This window comes from Aotus nancymaae, unplaced genomic scaffold (assembly GCF_030222135.1).
Source record: "Aotus nancymaae isolate 86718 unplaced genomic scaffold, 86718_ANA_hifiasm-v0.15.2.pri h1tg000029l, whole genome shotgun sequence".
NCBI lineage: Eukaryota > Metazoa > Chordata > Mammalia > Primates > Aotidae > Aotus > Aotus nancymaae.
The window spans coordinates 6,252,529-6,273,623 of record NW_026988442.1 but is presented as its reverse complement, the minus strand read 5'-3'; the positions used below and the strand labels follow the sequence as shown (position 1 = coordinate 6,273,623).

Sequence of the window (21,095 nt, the reverse complement as noted above, 5' to 3'; positions counted from 1 at the left end):
GCACTTGCATGCATGCATGCGTGCACACGCACACACAGACACACAAACACACACACAGACACACACATATGCATACACCAGTTCTCTTTGGCAAGGCAATATAGGCTTTGACTCTAGGTTCACAGATTTCAAGAGTGCCAAATGTTTTACTCAAGGAATTTGAACAATTGTGCAATTTTCAACAGTGTTTTGTGTCTATTTTGGCTACACAGAGAACTTCCTCAACAACACGGAAATAGATGAGTTTAGGTTGTAGTTAACAATAACAGTTTGCAGAAATAGAAAGATGCAAATCATCTGTTCTGTTAATAACACTCATCTGTCACCCATGCAATGCCTTTCACAGTTGACTGAGAGCCAATTTTATCTTGCAGTCACATAGAGTGTCCTTTTAATCATTGTAGTTGCACGCTTCCCACAATCTTTAGGCAAAGAGGTGGAACTGCCTCATCCACTTGCACGGAATGTATCTTGTTGCCCAGGCTGGAGTGTGCAGTGTGCAGTCTTGCTTCACTGCAGCCTTGACCTCCTGGGTCTAAGGACGCCTCTTGCCTCAGCCCCCTGAGTTGCTAGGACTACATGCATGCAACCATGCTGGGCTAATTTTTTAAATTTTTTTGTAGAGATGGGGTCTTGCTATGTTGCCCAGGCTGCTCCCAAACTCCTGGCTTCAAGTGATTCTCCCACCTCAGCATCCCAGTGTGCTGGGATTGCAGGTGTGAGCCACCATGCTCAGCCTCTCTTCTGTCTCTGAAGAAGGTACTGGTGAAGAGAGGATCTGGGGCATTCCAGGTGAGGGAGAACTTTCCGACACATGCAATCTGTCTTGGGCCTCAGGTGACACCCTTGTATCATTCTGAATTAGGAGACATTTCATTTTTTTTAAAACCTCATTATGCAAGGAGAATATTTTAAAAAATATTTTAAGGTCAGGGCACAGTGGCTCATGCCTGTAATCCTAGCACTTTTGGAGGCTGAGGTGGGCGGATCACCTGAGGTTGGGTGTTTGAAACCAGCCTGGCCAACATGGCGAAACCCCACCTCTACTAAAAACACTAAAAAGTACATTGGATGTGGTGGTGCCTGCCTGTAATCTCAGCTGCTTAGGAGGCTGAGGCAGGAGAATTGCTTGAACCTGGGAGGCGGAGGTTGTAGTGAGTTGAGATCCTGCCGCTGCACTCCAGCCTGGGCAACAGAGTGAGAGTCTGTCTCAAAAACAAAAAAAAAATTAATCAAAATAAAAATAATCATTATGATATGATACCCATGTATTAACCACTCAGATTTAATGGGTTAAAACATTTTTACATGATAGATTCTGGTGTGATTTTTTTTAAAGTTTTTATTAAAAAAAATAAAACTGGCTGGTGCGGTGGCTCACGCCTGTAGTCCCAGCACTTTGGAAGGCTGAGGCTGGTGGATAACCTGAGGTCAGGAGTTCGAGACCAGTCTGGCCAACATGGTGAAACCCTGCCTCTACTAGAAATAAAAAAATTGGCTGGGCGCGGTGGCTCATGCCTGTAATTCCAGCACTTTGGGAGGCCAAGGCGGGAGGATCACCTGAGGTCAGGAGTTCAAGACCAGCCTGGCCAATATGGTGAAACCTGGTCTTTTTTTTTTTTAAAAAAAAAAAAGAAAAGAAATAAAAAAATTAGCCAGGCGTGATGGCATGTGCCTGTAATCCCAACTACTCAGGAGGCTGAGGCAGGAGAATCACTGGAATCTGGGAGGTGGAGGTCATGGTGAACCAAGATAGTGCCACTGCACTCCAGTTTGGCAACAGAGTGAGACTCTGTGTCAAAAAAATAAATTAATTAAATTAAATTAAAAAAAAAACTATGCAACTACAGCTAACTCCTCCCACCCTGCCCCAATCCTCTTTTGTACTCCCTTTTGCAGAGGTAACCAGCTTCCTGAACTGAGTGATCGTTAGTGAGCATAATTTTATTTACTTCTTTTTTCTTTTCCTTTTTATTTAAATAATAGGGGTGGAATCTCACTATGTTGAGCAGACTGGTCTTGAACTCCTGGCCTCAAGCAATCCTCCCTTCTCAGCCTCCCAAAGTGCTGGGATTACATGCGTGAGCCACCACGCCTGGCCAGCTAGGGAACATAGTTTTAAATCTCCCCACATAAATATGCACATCATTCCAGGGCCTGACAGGCATGTGCAAACGGGGTCAGGGAAGACAATTTAATAAAAGTTCTCTTTGCAAATGTGGAGGCTGCAATAAGGGACTCCAGAAAGGGATGGTGAAGCATCTTTGGGGTAGCAACTGAAGGTCCCCTGGTACAGAACTCAGAAAGACTTGCCACTGTAGCAGAGGGCTATCAGACAGTACCTGTGGTCTCCAATGAACAAATGCAGCCTCTGCACACCCCTGGCAAAGAGAGTAAGCAAGGAACGGGACTAGAGTTAATTCCTGTTCTCTCCTTCCCTCACACTCTGCTGGTGCTTTCCATTGCACGAACCCAACCAAAGCCAGAGAAAAGAGTTCCCTGATAAAGTCCACAAAGCTTCCCAGGGCCAGAGGGAGGTAGAGAAGGCCAGCAGGAGGATGTGACAGCTGGAGAATATGTGTCCACAAACAACACAAAGCGTAATTTGTGTGTTTTACACAAATTACCTTAAATGATATCATGTTTTTACATGGTCTTTGTTTTTGTTGTTTTTCTTGAGACAGAGTCTCTCTCTGTTGCCCAGGCTGGAGTGCAGTGGCATGATCTCGGCTCGCTGCAACCTCTGCCTCCTGGGTTCAAGCGATTCTCCTGCCTCAGCCTCCCGAGTAGCTGGGATTACAGGTGCCTGCCACCATGCTTGGCTAATTTTTGTATGTTTGGTAGAGACGGGGTTTCGCCATGTTGGCCAGGCTGGTGTCGAACCCTGACCACAAGTGATCCGCCCGCCTTGGCCTCCCAAAGTGCTGGGATTACAGACGTAAACTACCATGCTCGGCCTAATTCATGCATATATTGTAACTACTCTGTAGTATGCCATTGTTTTACTATCCCAAGAAATCTTGCAATGAACAGGCTTAGGAACACACGGCCTGACCCATAGCCTAAGAACCTTGCTTGGGTATTTATACAGAAGTAAATTTGGCTGAGCATGGTGGCTCATGCCTGTAATCCCAACACTTTCAAAGGTGGAGGTGGGCAGATCACTTAAGTTCAGGAGTTTGAGGCCAGCCTGGCCAACATCAAGAAACGCTGTCTCTCCTAAAAATACAAAAAATTATCTGGGCATGGTGGTACACACCTGTAATTCCAGCTACTCAGGAGGCTGAGGAATGAGAATTGCTTGAACCCAGGAGGCAGAGGTTGCGGTGAGCCGAGATCACATCATTGCACTCCAGCCTGGGCAACAGAGCGAGACTGTCTCAAAAAAATTAATAAATTAATTAAATTAAATAAAAATAAATAAATAAAAACTTGCTTTAAAAAAGTTTGTTGAATTGAGATTATGCACATATCAACTTTACTTAAAGTACTGCAAAATCACTCTCTATTGTAATTATTCCAATTTTTCACTCCCACAGACTGAGTACAAAAGCTTGTTTCTGGTTCTCCTTCACCACAGTTAGTGTTATCAGGATTGAAAAAGTTGCCAATTTAATGGCTCTGAAATTGTGTCTCATTGTTATTTTAATTTGCATTTCCCTGCTCTGTACTTTTCTATGCCTCATAATCTCCAACGGTGACACTGAAATCATGGCAAACCTTCTATTATCACAAAGCACATGTTAATGCTGCTAATGTTCACAGAATCAATGGCCATTACAAGATGTGCCTTCAGTTGATTGCTCACACCTCAAACTCCTTGAGTTTTCCATACATACAGCTCAAGAATGCCAGATGACGTGCTGGGTGATTTTATGAAGGAACGCTTGCCAATCTGTTTCATGAGAAAACGACTCAAAATGGCGTTGGTTTCCTATGTTTTCTTGTCACTTTTGAAGAATCCTGTTGAAATGCAAGTCACTTATGGAATGAGCTCCAAGATCTTTTTTTTTCCCACATGAAAAAGGCAAGATAGGAAACAGCAGGTGTTAGAAAGTTTGTGTTTGCTTAAAATTTAAAACAGATAAAATGCTTATGAGTGTGTGCCTCTGGGGAGGTAACGTAATTTCAGACTTACAGTGAGACATGGATTTAGTTTTCATACAGAACGCTTAAAAACTTTTCACTTTTGTTTGTTTTACCACCTCCAAATAGACTAACAAACCAAAGAATATGATCTGATTAAAACACAACTTGTGACTTTTATTAATCCCAAATTATTTTGTCTTAACTTGACATTAAGTGGATGATTAAATACTGTTTTGGTCCACTGGGGCTGTTATAACAGAATATCATAGCCTGGATGGCTTATAAACAACAGACATCTATTTCTCACAGTTCTAGTAGCTGTGAAGTTCAAGATCAAGGCCGTAGCAGATTCACCCTCTGGTGAGGGCCGACTTCCTGCTTCATAAATGGCTCTCTTGCTATAGTCTTGCATAGTGGAAGGGGACAGGGGAACTCTTTTTTTTTTTTGAGACTGAGTCTCACTCTATCACCAGGCTGGAGTGCAGTGGCGAGATCCTGACTCACTGCAATTTCCGTTTTCTGTTTTCAAGCAATTCTCCTGCCTCAGCCTCCCGAGTAGCTGGCACTACAGGCACGCACCACCACACCTGGCTACTTTTTTGTATTTTTAGTAGAGATGTTGGCCAGGATGGTCTCGATCTCTTGACCTCATGATCCGCCCTCTTCGGCCTCCCAAAGTGCTGGGATTCCAGGCATGAGCCACCGCGCCAGGCCTGGGGTCTCTTTTATGAGGACACTAATCCCATTCATGAGGGCTCCACCCTCATGATCTAATCACCTCCCAAAGTCCCCAGTTCCTAGTCCATTGCACTCGGGATTAGGCTTTAATGTCTGAATTTTGGGGGGATGTGAACATTCGGTCCATAGAAAATACAGAGCTACATGAAAAAGAAATTTCTAAAATTGTGAAGAAAAAGTCAACATTTTGACTTTCTTTTTCACCATCAGAGATTTTTTTTTACTATAAACAATACACACTCTTCTTTCCGTTTGAAAGTCATCCTACTTGGCCGGGGATGGTAGCTCAAGCCTTTAACCCCAGCACTTTGGGAGGCCGAGGTGGGTGGATCATTTGAGGTCAGGAGTTTGAGATCAGCCTGGCCAACATGGTGAAACCCCGTCTCCACTAAAAAATAAAAAAAATTAGCCAGGCATGGTGGTGGGTGCCTGTAATCCCAGCTACTCAGGAGGCTAAGGCAGGAGAATCTGAGCCCAGGAGGCAGAGGTTGCAGTGAGCTGAGATCGAGCCACTGCACTTCAGTCTGGGTGACAGAGTAAGACCCTGTCTCAAAAAAACACAACTAAAAAAGAAGTCATTATAAATAGGGTCCAGTTTAAAACCCTAGAAAAGCAGGACAAACAGTTGTCAAACTATCGCAAAATTGCTTAGAAAACTTTAGGCCAGACTCATGTTTTTTTTCAAGGAAGTTGTGAAATTTACTTTTCCATCTATAAAACAGATAGCAGTGTAACTGTGCTATGTTGACATCTATTTTTTATCTAGAAAAAATATTCCATGTGCATTCCTCCCATATGAGCAACACATTTACCTAGGAAGATAGCAGGTGATTATGTAACGCTCGGGTTCCACACGCATGATCACTTTATCCTCTGCTGCTCTTCCGATAACTCCCTCCGCGGTGCCATTAGTGCTTTGCCTTGGTCCCTGGGGAAGGGACACTGCTTTCTGGATGAGTGAAAACATTTCTCAGGGAGCAAAGCTACCAACCAGATCAGTCAAATTCTTTTCCTTATGGACTCAAATAATTCCTAGCTACCAAGTTACTTTATTTTTTTTTTGGTGGTGGTTGTTTTTTGAGACAGAGTCTCACTCTGTCACCCAGGCTGGAGTGCAGTGGCGTGATCTCAGCTCACTGCAACCTCTGCCTCTAGGGTTCAAGCGATTCTCCTGCCTCAGCCTCCCAAGTACGTAGGACTACAGACGCCTGCCACCACAGCCAGCTAATTTTTATATTTTTACAAAGGCAGGAGGATCATGTGAGCCTGGGAGTTCAAGACCAGCCTAAGCAACCTAGTAAGATCCTGTCGAGATGGGGTTTTGCCATGTTGACCAGGCTGATCTTGAACTACTGAACTCAGGTAATCGACCCACCTTGGCCTCCCAAAGTGTTGGGATTATAGGCATGACCCACTGTGCCCAGACCTAATTTTTGTATTTTTAGTACAGACAGGGGCTTCACCTTGTTGTCCAGGCTGGTCTCGAATTCCTGACCACAAGTGATCCACTCACCTTGGCCTCCCAAAGTGCTGGGATTACAGGTGTGAGCCACCATGCCCAGGCTGAATTATTAATTTTATCTAATTTTAATTAATTTAAATTTAAATGTACATCGCCACATGTGGCTATAGCTATTGCATGAGACAGTGTAGACTCAAGACTTTGGCCAGGCACGGTGGCTCACACCTGTAATTTCAGCACTTCAGGAGGCAAAGGCAGGAGGATCACTTGAGCCTGGGAGTTCAAGACCAGCCTAGGCAACCTAGTGAGATCCTGTCTCTATAAGAAATTGAAAGAATTAATTGGGCATGGTGGTGCACATCTGTAGTCCCAGTTACTTGGAAGGCCAAGGTAAGAGGATCACTTGAGCCCAGGAGGTCAAGGCTGCAGTGAGCCGTGATCACACCACTGCACTCCAGCCTGGGCGACAGAGTGAGAACCTGTCTCTAAACAAAACAAAACAAACAAACAAATGTTGCTTAACACATAGTGAGCATTTAACAAGCATTAGCTAAGTGTCAAACTGCTACAGCCAGAGTGGGAGAAGGAAACTCATCCCAGAAGTCGAAGAAAATGAGAAAACCAGCCGGGCACAGTGGCTCACACCTGTAATCCCAGCACTTTAGGAGGCTGAGGCGGGCAGATCACGAGGTCAGGAGTTTGAGACCAGCCTGGCCAAAACCCTGTCTTTACTAAAAATACAAAAAATTAGCAGGGCATGGTGGCATGCACCTGTAATCCCAACTACTTTGGAGGCAGAGGCAGGAGAATTGCTTCAACTTAGGAGGTGGAGGTTGTGGTAAGCAGAGATCATGCCTTTACACTCCAGCCTGGGTGACAGAGCAAGACTACATCTCAGAAAAATAAAAAAGAAAATGAGAAAATGTCTACACTTGGAGGAATGACCTCCCACAGAGCTTTGCCCACCTTCACTTTGCCTTCAGGTAACAGCTTCGAAGAGAAGATCTGCAACCATCTAAAAGAAACACTGGGGACACTTGGTTCCTTTAGCCACCTTTGCCTGGGTAGAAAGTCACTCCTCACATAGAAAGACTTGGCCATGGGCAGCAGCCCAGGGGGGAGGCACATGGATACGCACTCACCTCGCTTTCCAGTTCAGCCCTGGCTCCCTTTACACCCTGGCTGCCCCATGTCCTCATGCTGAGCGCACCGCCTATCCTTGCCTGCCCAGGACTTCATCCTCCTTACCTCCAGATCTCCAGTGTCCAGTCAGTACTGCACTAGTTTCCTAGGACTGCCATAACAAAGCATCGCAACCTGAGTGGCTTCTCTGACAATTCTGGAGACCAAAAGTCAAAGTATAGGCAGGACCGTGCTCTCTGAATGCGCTAGGGTGAGAATCTATTCCATGCCTTTCTCTTAGCTTCTGGGCATTCCTGGGTTCTTACGTGCATTGCTCCAATCTCTATCCCTGTCATCACAACAGGGCACTCTCCTTGTGTGTCTGTGTTTCCTTTTGTGTCTGTGTGTATTGCCTTCTTCTTTTTTTTTTTTGAGACAGGGTCTCACTCTGTTGCCCGGGCTGGAGAATAGTGATATGAACTTGGCTCACTGCAACCTCTGCCTCCTGGGCTCAAGCAACCTTCCCACCTCAGCCTCCTGAGTAGCTGGGACTGCAGATGCATGCCACCACGCCTGGCTAATTTTTGTATTTTTAGTAGAGATGGGGTTTCACCATGTTGCCCAGGCTGGACTTGAACTCCTGAGCTCAAGCGATCCACCCACCTCAGCCTCCCAAAGTACTGGAATTACAGGCATAAGCCACCGCACTTGACCTCTTCTCTTCTTACAAAGATACCAGTCATACTGGACTAGGACCCATTTACTCCAGTATGACCTCATTTTAACCTGAGTGCATCTGCAGAGACCCCATTTCCGAATAAGTTCACATTCACAGGTACCAGGCGTTGAGACCTTAACATATCTGCCTGAGGGACACAGTTGAGCCCACAGCAGTCATCATTCCCTCATGGGCCTATTTTTTGCTGGGTGGCAGCTACTTTATCTGTCCCAGTTCTTAGGAGGACACTTGTCATTCTGTGTGTCTGGTATCCTTCTGAGAATAACTGAGCTGATGCTAACATGAAGATGGTTCAGGGCAAATATGTTTAAAAGGCACTCTCTTTGGGTAGACAAATTGCAAAATTCGTGCTCACTCCATGTGATGAATTACAAACGGTTTGCACTCTCCCTTTCCTGCTTATGCAAGGAAGTGCTGCACTCCTCCTCCTTCCCCTTGTGTTTACACTGATTAGAATTGGGTCTTGTCCTTTGCAACCAAAGAATACTGACTGACATGGATGGGACTGGGTGCCATATATTAATGCGTTGCCTCTCATAACTAATTTCCTGGAGGTAATCCATTCACTTGAATGAAGATTGGAGCACTGTGACCAGCAGTACCACTTGATGGGTTTGGCAGTTAGGGATCTCCATGCCCCTCTAGGTCCAGTGCGGGCTGCTCCCTGTTAGACCTGTAGCAGGTGCTCCTGTTACCTACCATGTCCCCTCACTCTGACCTCTCCATCAGGCGGGGCCCCATTCAAGTAGGGGCCCCTACCTCCTCACAAGAGGAAGCCAGCTGCTCAAGGGCTTCCTCTTGCTGCCAGAGCCCCTTTTCCCCACCCACGTGGCAGGCCACAGTGTCCAGGACTTGGCACCACACTGGAAGGAACCTTTGCTGCCTGACTGATGGCAGGCAGTATGTTCAACACCCCAGCTCCCTTTCCGCGCAGGGGCAGCATGCAGAGGTGTGTTCCACGCTGGCTCCCAGGGGTCCTCTGAGGACAAATGCAGCTCAGCTCCCTTCCTCCCTAGTACCTTAATTAGCTAATCTCTGTCTCAGCCTCCCCCACTCCGCTTCCCTTTCCCCTCCTCCCCACTGGTGTTTCCTGCAGTCGCCTCCCACATAAGCTATTTGCACAAGAATCCTTGTCTCAGAGTCAGCTTCTAGGGGTTTTCACCTTAAAATAAGACCTATGCCCAGGGTCATCACATGAAGACCAAGTCAGCCACTGACTGGCCAGACAGTCAGGGATTACCCACTCTGGTTCTCCGTTTCTGTCTGGAAAGAGGTAGCCAGTCACACTGAAGGGGGACTTCTGGGCTCTTAGAGGCGCTGATTTGATCACTGCTTTTTTTTTTTTTTTTTTAAGAAAGCTTATTTTTTTCTCTGAATATAAAAGTAAAACATGACAATCAGAATTTTGAAAAACAGAAAAATGGTCGGGTGTGGTGGCTCACGCCTGTAATCCCAGCACTTTAGGAGGCTGAGGCGGACTTATCAAGAGGTCAAGAGATCGAGATCATCCTGGCAAACATGATGAAACCCTGACTCTACTAAAAATACAAGAAAAAATTAGCTGGGCGTGGTCGCACATGCCTGTAGTCCCAGCTACTTGGGAGGCTGAGGCAGGAGAATTGCTTGAACCCGGGGGGCGGAGGTTGCAGTGAGCCAAGATCACGCCACTGCATACTAGCCTGGCAACAGATTGAGACTTCGTCTCAAACAAAGAAAAACAAAAATAAATTTAGGCCCGGCGCAGTGGCTAATGCCTGTAATCTCAGCATTTTGGGAGGCCAAGGCGGGCAGACCACTTGAGGCCAGGAGTTTGAGACCAGCCTGGCCAACATGGAGAAATCCTGTCTCTACTGAAAATACAAAAATCAGCTGGGTGTCATGGCGCACATTTGTAATCCCAGCTACTCAAGAGACTGAGGCACAAGAATCACTTGAACCCGGGAGGCAGAGGTTGCAGTGAGCTGAGGTTGTACCACTGCACTCCAGCCTGGGAGAGACTCCATCTCAAAAAAAAAAGAAAAAGAAAAATCAATTTAAAAAGTTAAAATTACCCAAATTCCACCACTCAAGGATACTTTCTTTGAAAGTAGAGGGCACAGGGTAGCCCCTCAAACCCTAAGATACTGTGTGTGGGTTTTTTAAATTTTGTTTATTTGTTTGGTTTTGAGATGTAGTCTTGCTCTGTTGCCCAGGCTGGAGTTCAGTGGCACAATCTTGGCTCACTGAAACCTCCAGCTCCCTGGTTCAAGCAATTCCCCTGTCTCAGCCTCCTGAGTAGCTGGAATTACAGGCACACACCCGGCTAGGTTTTTTGTATTTTTAGTAGAGATGGGTTTTCACAGTGTTGACTAGACTGGTCTTGAACTCCTGACCTCAGGCAATCTGCCGGCCTCAGCCTCCCAAAGTGCTGGGATTGCAGGCATGAGCCACCGCGCCTGACCGTACATACTGTGCCTCGGCTCCGGCTATGCTGCAAAACTACTGTCCTAAGATTTCTGCAAGTGTCCAGTTGCTGTGTATCTATGCAGCTCGAAATAAACCGTTTGTGCAGCATGAGAAGGAAATGTGACTGTCAGATCGTTATGTAACACAGTAGGAAACCCTGAGTATAAACAGGGTTTTGTTTGTCAAGGAACGGAAATTGGTTACCAACCAGAGCTTTCAAGAGCAAACAGGGAGTTAGGAAAAGAAATAGGAAGTCATAGAATGTAGCAGAGGAAATTAGGAAATGAAAATCTATCGCCTCAGCATGAAGTTTATGAGATAATTGGACTGTTTTTCTCAAACTGTGCTGGACACATCTAGGAAGAAAGATTGATTTTTGATCCTAAGAAGACCTGCGGTATGGACCATCAGGTCAGGCACAAGTGGGGCCTGGTTACATCTTTAATAATAACAGAAAAGATTTTTCAAAGGCTTTATCCATACAGGAAGCTTGAGACCAGATAGAAATACCATATGAAAGACACCCCAGGAAGTAATAGGAATAATAGGGAAAATGGGCTGGGTACAGTTGCTCATGCCTGTAATTCTAGCACTTTGGGAGATTGAGGTGGTCTCGCTTGAGCCCAGGAGTTCGAGGCCAGCCTGGGCAACATGGTGAAACCCTGTCTCTACAAAAAACGCACAAATTAGCTGGGGGTGGTGGTGCATGCCTATAGTCCCATCTACTCAGAAAGCTGAGGTAGGAGGATTGCTTGAGCCTGGGAAGTCAAGGCTGCAGTGAGCCAGGATGACGCCACTGCATTCCAGCCTGGGTGACAGGCCAGACCTTGCTCAAAAAAAAAAAAAAAACGCTGGGTGCAGTGGCTCATGCCTGTAATCCCGGCACTTTGGGAGGCCAAAGCAGGTGGATCCTTTGAGGTCAGGAATTTGAGACCAGCCTGACTAACATGGTGAAACCCTGTCTCTACTAAAAATACAAAACATTAGCTGAGTACGGTGGTGCATGCCCGTAATCTCAGATACTTGGGAGGCTGAGGCATTAGACATCACTTGAACCTGGGAGACATAGGTTACAGTGAGCCGAGATCACACCACTGCACTCCAGCCTGTGTGACAGAGTGAGATTTCGCAAAAAAAAAAAAAAATAGTGGCGGGGAGGGGCTTATTTTTAGGGAATATGAAATAACAATTCAGGACTTCTGAGTCTGAATCTGTGGATCCCAATGAGTCTGAATAAAATTTAGAAGGTCTATAAACTTGGCTAGGCAAAAAATCATTCCTATTTTCACTAACTTCTAATTGAAATTGACCTTCTTCTTCCATGAAGAATATGGGCAGCAAACTACAATGATTTAGCAGAAATTGTGATTTCATCACAAGTTAAAAAAAAAACAAAAAAAACCCAGGTATTTCCAGATTGCAGACATCTGGAAATATCACTTATACCCATTACTACTTCAAAATAATGTTTTTTAGACCTGTTTTTAGACTTAGATTTATTTATTTTTTTTTTTTGAGACAGAGTCTCGCTCTGTCGCCCAGGCTGGAGTGCAGTGATGTGATCTCGGCTCACTGCAACCTCCGTCTCCTGGGCTCAAGTGATTTTCCCATCTCAGCCTCCCAAGTAGCTGGGACTACAGGCATGTGCCACCATTCCTGGCTGATTTTTGTAATTTTTGGTAGAAACGGGGTTTCACCACGTTGGCCAGGCTAGTCTCGAACTCCTGATCTCAGGTAATCCATACAGCTAGGCTTCCCAAAGTGCTGGGATTACAGGCGTGAGTCACCATGCCCAACCTTTGGGCCAGGCTTTTTAAAACCTCCCACAGACAGAGATATTCTGTGCTTTTATCCCTTCTTGCTGTGATCTTGTTGTGACCAATGCAATCACAAGGATGGAAGGGCCATAGAGGCCATATCCCAGTTAAAGAGGATGTCTCTTTCCCATTAGGATTGGAAAAGGCCAGGCCCTGCCTAGGTTGTGTATTTGCCCTTGAATGAATCACGATGGATGCTGATGGATGACTCAGTCATGTTCCCGGCTCCCGGGTTGAGGCTATGGCTCCGTCAGCCTCATCGTATCATGTGAAGTCTGTTAGTTTCTATTGCTGCTGCAACAATTTACCACCAATTTAGGGGCTTGAAGTTGCACACATTTATTATCTCCCAGTTCTAGAGGTCACAAGTCTAAAATGGGAACCACAGGGCTAAAATCAAGGCAGTGGCTTGGCTCCCTTCCTTTCTAGAGGCTCTAGGAGAGAATCTGTGTCCTTGCCTTTTCCACCTTAAAGAGGCCACCTGCATCTCCCGACTTCTGCCCTATTCCTCCATCCTCAACACCAGCAAGCTCCTTCTCATACTTTTATTTTTCTGGTTCTCATTTTTCTGTCTCCCTCTTCTACTTATAAGGACTTTTGTGTTTATATCAGGTGCACTGGATAATCCAGGATAATCTCCCCACTCCAAGTCAGCTGATTAGCAATCTTAATTCCTTCTGCAACCTTAATTCCCCTTTGCCATGTAATCTAACATATTTACAAGTTCCAGGGGTTGTGACATGAATATCTTTGAGAGGCTGTTATTCTGCATGCTGTAATAGAACCAACACAATCACATTAAAGTGGAGATAAAAGTGGTTCCCTAAAGGAAGGGATGTTGCACAGACAATAAGCATCTGTCTTCTACCACACAGATTTAAGGGGGCCTGTGCTCCCCTCTCGCTGCACTTCATTTATACTTTTATTAAGCATTTGTAGCACATGTTTGTGATGTCCTGGGTCACCTCTCTGCAACTCACCTGATTTCAGTGCATCTTTGATAGACAGTTCTGTGCACTTTGCCAGCATTCTTTCTCAAGCATACACAGAAACACCTCTCTGCTTTCTCTAAGGCAATGGAAGCCAAATTCAGGTGCAACCTGAAAGTATCGGGGAATTAATAACCTGGGAGTTATCCTCACCCTATGTGGAATGGAAGCAGTGCTTTGCTGCTGCAGCCTCCATCCCCTGGTGGAACACTTTCTTTTTTGAGATGGAGTCTCGCTCTGTTACTCAGACTAGAACGCAGTGGTGCAGTCTCGGCTCACTGTAACACCTGCCTTCCAGGTTCAAGCAATTCTCCTGCCTCAGCCTCCTGAATAGCTAAGACTACAAGTGTATGCCACCATACCCAGCTAATTTTTGTATTTTTAGTAGAGATGGGGTTTCACCATGTTGGCCAGGCTGGTCTCGAACTCCTGACCTCAAATTATCTGCCCGCCTCAGCCTCCCAAAGTGCTGGCATTACAGGCACAAGCCACCATGCCTGGCCCACGTGGAGCACTTCTTGATGTGCTTTCTACATGGTTCTTTAGAAGGGCCCAGCAGGATTCGCACACCTGCTGTTGGCTTTCCCCGCTTTTTGGTTTGTTCTCCCTATTCCCTACACCTGCTTCCTGCATCACCTCCGAAATAAACTACCTGCACCCATGCCCTTCTCTCAGGTTTTGCTCTTGGGGGAACCCAATTAGACAGCACGTTTTCCTGATGTTTTGTGGAGAGTTCGTGATGTGGCTGTCTGCATGGTGGAGCTCTGCCAGTACAAACCAGTGCAGTTTGTTTACAGGCATCTTCCCTGATGGGCTAGTGTCCATTCCATTGGCTGGTGCTCATGCCACACAAGTCATCTGCCACTAAGGAGGTCCATCAGCACAATAACATGAATCACTCTTCCTGACGCACCCTTTTTGGCTGTTTATGAGGTTCTAGTTCAAGACATGTGGATAAGGAGTATAAATGTCATAAAATGCAATCCTTAGGGTCATGTGCTAAAAGGTCTGTGTACCTAAAATGGGGAGGAAAGGTTGTCTGAGGTCACCTTTTTTTAAAAAAAAATGTAGTTCAGGCTGAGATCAGGGTTGTTTATCTAAGTTCTGGCAATAACCCTAGGAATTTATTTACATGCCAAAGGAAACATGAGGACAGTGGACTCTAGAAACCTTGTGCCCCAAGCTGCAAAAGACAGCAGGCTTGGGCCCAGAGAGATGCCAAGATCTTGCTGAAGACTCAACAAATACCTGATGGCTGGGCGTGATGGCTCACGCCTGTAATCCTAGCACTTTGGGAGGCCGAGGTGAGTAGATCACCTGAGGTTGGAAGTTTGAGACTAGCCTGACCAACATGGTGAAACCCCATCTCTACAAAAATTTTAAAAAATTAGCTGGGTGTGGTGGTGCATGCCTATAATTCCAGCTACTCAGGAGGCAGATGCCTGCGAATCACCTGAACTCAGGAGGCAAAGGTTGCAGTGAGCCGAGATCATGCCACTGCACTCCAGCCTGCGCGACAGAGTGAGACTTGTTCTCAAAAAATAAACAAACAACAAAAACCCCACAAATGCCTGATGACTTTTGATGGGTGTCAAGTGTTCTTTGTCAGCTGATGGGGACATCACTTAATCTGTGTACTAGATGTAGATCAGGTAGAAAGTATGAAGTCTCAGGAAGATTTGTATCACCTCTCTTGGTCATGCAGCTCTCCCTGGCCCCATCGCCTGACCCCCAGGCAGCATGCAGCCATTCCCTTCACCTCCCTTTTCAGAATCTCAACTGGTCACCTTGGAGCAGAGAGGCTGTCCATCCTCCAGGGGGAGCACCACCAGCAGATGGCAAAGACTTTCCACCACCCACCAAAACTGCAGGGTGACTTTGCAATAGGACAGGAAAATAGAATGAAAAATCCCAAGGCCCTGCTTTTTTTCTTAAAAGTACTTTGAAAGGAGATTTTTGGCCAGGCGTGGTGGCTCATGTCTGTAATCTCAGCACTTTGAGAGACTGAGGCAGGTGGATCACCTGAAGTCAGGAGTTCGAGACTAGCCTGGCCATCACGGTGAAACCCCATCTCTAATAAAAACACAAAAAATTAGCTGGGCATGGTGGCACGTGTCTGTAATCCCAGCTACTAGGGAGGCTGAGGAGGGAGAATTCCTTGAACTCAGGAGATGCAGGAGTGAGCTGAGATCATACCATTGCACCCCAGCCTGGGTGACAAGAGTGAAACTCTGTCTCAAAAAAAAAAAAAAAAGAAAGAAAGAAAGAAAGAAAAAGATATTTTAAATTTGCATTTTAAATTTACCTTTTATATTTTCATACAAATTGTTAGGAGTCAGCTACACTTAATGATCTTAGAAGAATAAACCAGGTTTCAGAGCATTCTCTGTCCTACTTCTGACTTTACTTGTGGAATGACTGTGTTCATTAAAATCTCGAAGGAAAACAAAAGTCTTTTTTTTTTTGAAGACTGGGTTTCACCATGTTGGTCAGTCAGGCTGGTCTTGAACTCCCGACCTCAGGTGATCTGCCCACCTTGGCCTCCAAAGTGCTTGGATTACAGGCATGAGCCACCAAGCCCGGCCCAAAAAATCTTATAAAAAGAAAAGCGAAAGGACAACTCTTATTCTGAGCATTCTATTAAGTTTTTTTGTGTATTTATTCAGCTGTACTGTAAGTAGTTGGTTTGTATGAAATGGTGAAAAAGGCCAAATATAAAAGATTTCCCTCTCTCTCTTTTTTTAGAGACAGGGTCTCAGTGGAGTGGTGCAGTGGTACAATCAACACTCATTGTAACCTTGACCTTCTCAGCTCAAATAATTCTCCCTTGTTAGCCTCCTGAGTACCTGGACCACAGGTGCACACCCTTATGTCCAACTAATTTTTAAATTTTTTGTAGAGACGGGGGGATCTCACTATGTTGTTCAAGCTGGTCTCGAACACCTAAGCTCAGGTGATTCTCCTGCCTCAGCCTCCCAAAGTGCTGGGATTACAGGCGTGAGCTGCCATGCCTAGCCAGGTTTCTCTTTTTTTCCCCCCTCTTATTTTGTCTATAAAGTTGCTGTTTGTTTTTCAATGTTTTCACTTGTTTGATGTATGTGTGAAACAATGTTCAACGATTAACTAGAATTTTATTTTGCTGATTTACTTTTTAACAACAAAAATATAATAATAAATAACAATTACAGTACACTTACTATGTACCAGGCATTATTCTAGGCCCTTGATAGATACTTTTTTTCATCTGTCCTTATAATAATTTCATGATGTAGATAGATGCAAAAAGCAAGGCACAGAAGGTCAAGTAATCTGCCCAAGGTCACCCAGCCAGGAGGCATCTCTACAGCCAATTGAGAAATCATGACCTTATATAGAAGCATTTCAAAAGTAGCCCAATGCTATCAGAGACCTGTCAGTTCTAAGAGCTAAAATGACAGCCTCTTCTCTTATCATTGTGATCTTCTCAAATCATAGATGTTTAATCTTTCTGTAGCTCTGTTTTTGAAATCGTTTTTGACTCTAGGTTTAAGGAGAAAGGTAGCTGGGCGTGGTGGCTTATGCTTGTAACCACAGCACTTTGGGAGGTTGAGGTGGGTGGATCACTTGAGCCCAGGAGTTTGAGATCAGCCTGGGCAACATTTTTTTCTCTAGAAAAAATACAAAAAAATTAACCGGGCATGGTGGCATGTACTGATAGTCCCAGCTACTCAGGAGGTGGAGGTAGGAGGCTCACCTGAGCCTTGGGAGGTCAAGGCTGCTGTTGAACCATGATCGTGCCACTGCACTCCAGCCTGGGCGACAGAGTGAGACCGTGTCTCAAAAAAAAAAAAAAAGGTAAAAAGGAGAGAATGCTGTTTTCTTTTTCTTTTTCTTTTCTTTTTTTGAGATGGAATTTTGCTCCAGGCTGGAGTGCAGTGGTGCGATCTCAGCTCACTGCAACCTCTGCCTCCTGGGTTCAAGCGATTCTCCTGCTTTAGTCTCCTGAGTAGCTGGGATTACAGGCATGTGCTACCATGCCTGGCTAATTTTGGTATTTTTAGTAGAGACGGGGTTTCACCATGTTGGGCAGGCTGGTCTCAAACTCCTGACCTCGTGATCCGCCCCCTTCGGCCTCCCAAAGTGCTGGGATTATAGGCATGAGCCACCTAGCCTGGTCCATCCCTTCCTTCCTTCCTTCCTTTTTTCCTTCCTTCCTTCCTTGCTTCCTTCCCTCCCTCCCTCCCTTCTTCCTTCCTTCTGTCCTTCCTTCTGTCCCTCCTTCCTTCCGTCCTTCTTTTCCCTCCCTCCCTCCTTCCTTCCCTCCTCCCTTTCTTCCTCCCTTCCTTCTTTTTTTTCAGATGGAGTCTTGCTCTGTAGCCCATGCTGGAGTGCAGTTAAGTGATTTCAGCTCACTGCAACCTCCACCTCCCAGGTTCAAACAATTCTCCTGCCTCAGCCTCCTGAGTAGCTGGGGTTACAGGCACCTGCCAGCACACCTGGTTAATTTTTTGTGTTTTTAGTAGAGATGGGGTTTCACCATGTTAGCCAGATTGGTCTCGAACTCATGACTTCAAGTGATCCACCCGCCTCGGTCTCCCAAAGTGCTGGGATTACAGGCGTGAGCCACTGCACCCAGCCTTCTCTACCTTTTCCAATGCCAAGTAAATTCTCTGCACTACAAGATTTCCTCACCGGTTCTCATTCCATTGTTTTCTTCTCCTCTTTTAACTTAACTGGCCTGTCTTCGTTTCTTTGTTATACCTGTATCTATTATTCTTAGAGTACTTTATTTACTTGTAAAATTATTATTTTTGAGACAGGGTCTTATTCTTCTGTCACCCAGGCTGCAGTGCAGTGGCACAATCACAGTTCACTGCAGCCTCGACCTCCCAGGCTCAAGTGATCCTCCCATTTGTCTCCTGAGTAGCTGGGTATATGGGTGCTCGCAACCATGCCTAGTTAATTTTGTATTTTTCATAGAGATGAGGTCTCGCTATGCTGCTCAGGTCAGTCTTGAACTCCTGGGCTCAAGCAATCCTCCAGCCTCAGCCTTTCAAAGTGCTGGGATTACAGGCATGAGCCACTGTGCCTGGCCTATGAGAGTATTTTAGGCCACTTTCGGTGGCGCACACCTGTAATCTCAGCACTTTGGGAGGCCGAGGCAGGCGGATCATGAGGTCAGGAGTTCAAGACCAGCTTGGCCAACATGGTGAAACCCTTTCTCTACTAAAAATACAAAAATTAGCCGGACGTGGTGGCGTGTGCCTGTAAGCCCAGCTACTCAGGAGGTTGAAGCAGGAGAATTGCTTGAACCCGGGAGGCGGTAGTTGCAGTGAGCCGAGATCATGCCACTGCACTCCAGGCTGGGTGACAGAGCACGACTCTGTCTCAAAAAAAAAAAAAAAAAAAAAAAAATGATAATTGGAGAGCATTTTACTTGTACTGAGAGTGATTTTACTATGAAGGCAGGAATACCGTAAAGTGGACACAAATGCAATGCCGTTTGGTGGCTGGAGTGTAGCTATTTTGTGTGAGCTGCAAAAAGGAGTATCGTTATGTTTCTTCAGCAGCTCTGTTGGAGCACAAGAAAGTATTCTCATATGTCAAATTGCATGATGATGACTAAGCATGTAGGGGACGAAGTCACCAAACCAGGGCTGGCTACGTGAGAGTCCTAAAGGAGGTTCACAGCTTTACCTTTCTTTCTTCTTTTTTTTTTGTCTTTTTTCTTTTCTTTTTTTATTAGAACTGTTGAGATGCAAAGATGCTGATATTTCTTTCTTTCTTTTTTTTTTTTTTTTGAGGCAGAATCTCACTCTGTCACCCAGGCTGGAATGCAGTGGTGCATTCTTGGCTCACTGCAACCACTGCCTCCCAGGTTCAAGCGATTCTCATACCTCAGCCTCCCAGTACCTGGGACTACAAGTGCTCGTCACCACACCTGGCTAATCTTTGTATTTTTAGTAGAGACGGTGTGTCACCATGTTGGCCAGGCTGGTCCCGATACGCCCGGCTACCTTTATTTATATTCAACAAATGATCATTGAGCTTGCTCAGGCCCTGCGCTTAACACGAAGCTATACCTGGAATCATTCAACAGTGAAAAGCTATGAACTTTATTTACTCATGTGTTAATGTATACAGTCAACTTGTCATGCCAAACATCTTCTATGTGTTTGGAATTTCCTGGAATTTGGAAAAACAAAGATAAATAAGGCTGGGGACTTGCCCTGAGGAATTTATAGCCTAAAAAGGAAGACATAAACGAACAGATAACTAATGTAACAGTTAAGAACATCAAGAGCCTGAATCTTCTAGGAGACCCAAGGAGGATTCAAAATCAAATAAACTTTGTATTCTTTCTCTACAGTGTTGATAATCTGTATCTAAAAGTCTTGACTAAATGCCCTTCTGGTTAATCAGTCACCATTGGCTGAGGGCAGGGACTCATAGCTGTAATTCCATCACTTTGGGAGACTAAGGTAGGAATTTGAGACTAGCCCAGGCAACATAGCAAGATCCTGTCTCTATTTAAATTTTTTTTTTTTGAGATGGAGTTTCACTCTTGTTGCCCAAGCTGGAGTACAATGGCATGGCCTGGGCTCACTGCAACCTCTGCTTCCCAGATTCAAGCAATTCTCCTGCCTCAGCCTCCTAAGTGGCTGGGATTACAGGGGTGCACCACCACGCCTGGCTAATTTTGTATTTTTAGTAGAGATGCAGTTTCTCTATGTTGGTCAAGCTGGTCTCAAACTCCCTACCTCAGGTGATCCACCCACCTCAGCCTCCCAAAATGCTGGGATTACAGGCGTGATTAAAGTTATTTGTTTTAAAAAGTCTGGATGCAATGGCTCATACCTGTAATCTCAGTACTTTGGGAGGCTGAGGTGGAAGGATCACTTGAAGTCAGGAGTTTGAGACCAGCCTGGGTAACTTAACAAGATTTCCGTCTCAACAAAAAATAAAAAATAAAAATCTTAACAATTTAAAAGAAAGAAAAGTAACAATCCTTTCTTTCTAAAATGAAGTAATAGCCCCGTTGCCTTTCCCCCTTGTAACTAGCGCTATTTAGAAAGAAACGGGAAACGAAGAGGGAGAGAAAGAGGGAGAAAGCCTAATATAATCGCACACTGACCTGCAAGGTAATTGAGACGCTTTCTCCAAACTCCAAGATTTTTCCCAGGACACAAAAACTTTCACTGTTATAGTCGTGGCAGGTTTATATTCACATCAGTATAGTCACTAGCTAAAATGTCTGGTGGAGTTTCCTGCTGATGCAGCTGTGGTGAGCGAGGCTCTTTATGCTCCAACAATCCAAAGCCCAAATCTAGCTTTCCTTGCAGAGCTAAGAGAATGGGTTTTCCAGAAATGTCATAGCACTGATGTTTCCATTACTCCAGTCTGGTAACTTCATCACGGGAGTTGGTGGAAGTAAGATTTAAGTATTAGATGTGACTTCTACAGTGAAAATACCAAAGAGCCTTCCTATGAATAATTAAATGGCTGTAGTGAGCCAGAGCCAACAGCAAAAGATAGAAAGTACCCATTTGTAGTCAGCCGGACTTAAAGGGGCCAAGTCCAGTTTTTATTCAACCTGCTTCAAGTGAAACTGCGTCAGCCTTCACTCTTTTATTGGCAAGAAGGGAAGCTTTTGGCCTCAGATGTTTTTTCACAGGAGAACACAGGAGAATTTGTTGTTTGCTTAGTGAAACTGC

General features: G+C 45.2%; 1 long non-coding RNA gene across 2 annotated transcripts in view; it reads right to left on the bottom strand.

The window, feature by feature from the left end:
• LOC135276925 (uncharacterized) overlaps window positions 1-20,824 on the bottom strand; it is a 41,322-nt gene extending 20,498 nt beyond the window's left edge. For both annotated transcript variants that reach the window (XR_010344471.1, XR_010344472.1), the window contains exon 1: window positions 20,516-20,824. This is a non-coding gene — a long non-coding RNA (uncharacterized LOC135276925). The remainder of the gene's footprint in view (window positions 1-20,515) is intronic.
• Window positions 20,825-21,095: the final 271 nt, after the last annotated feature.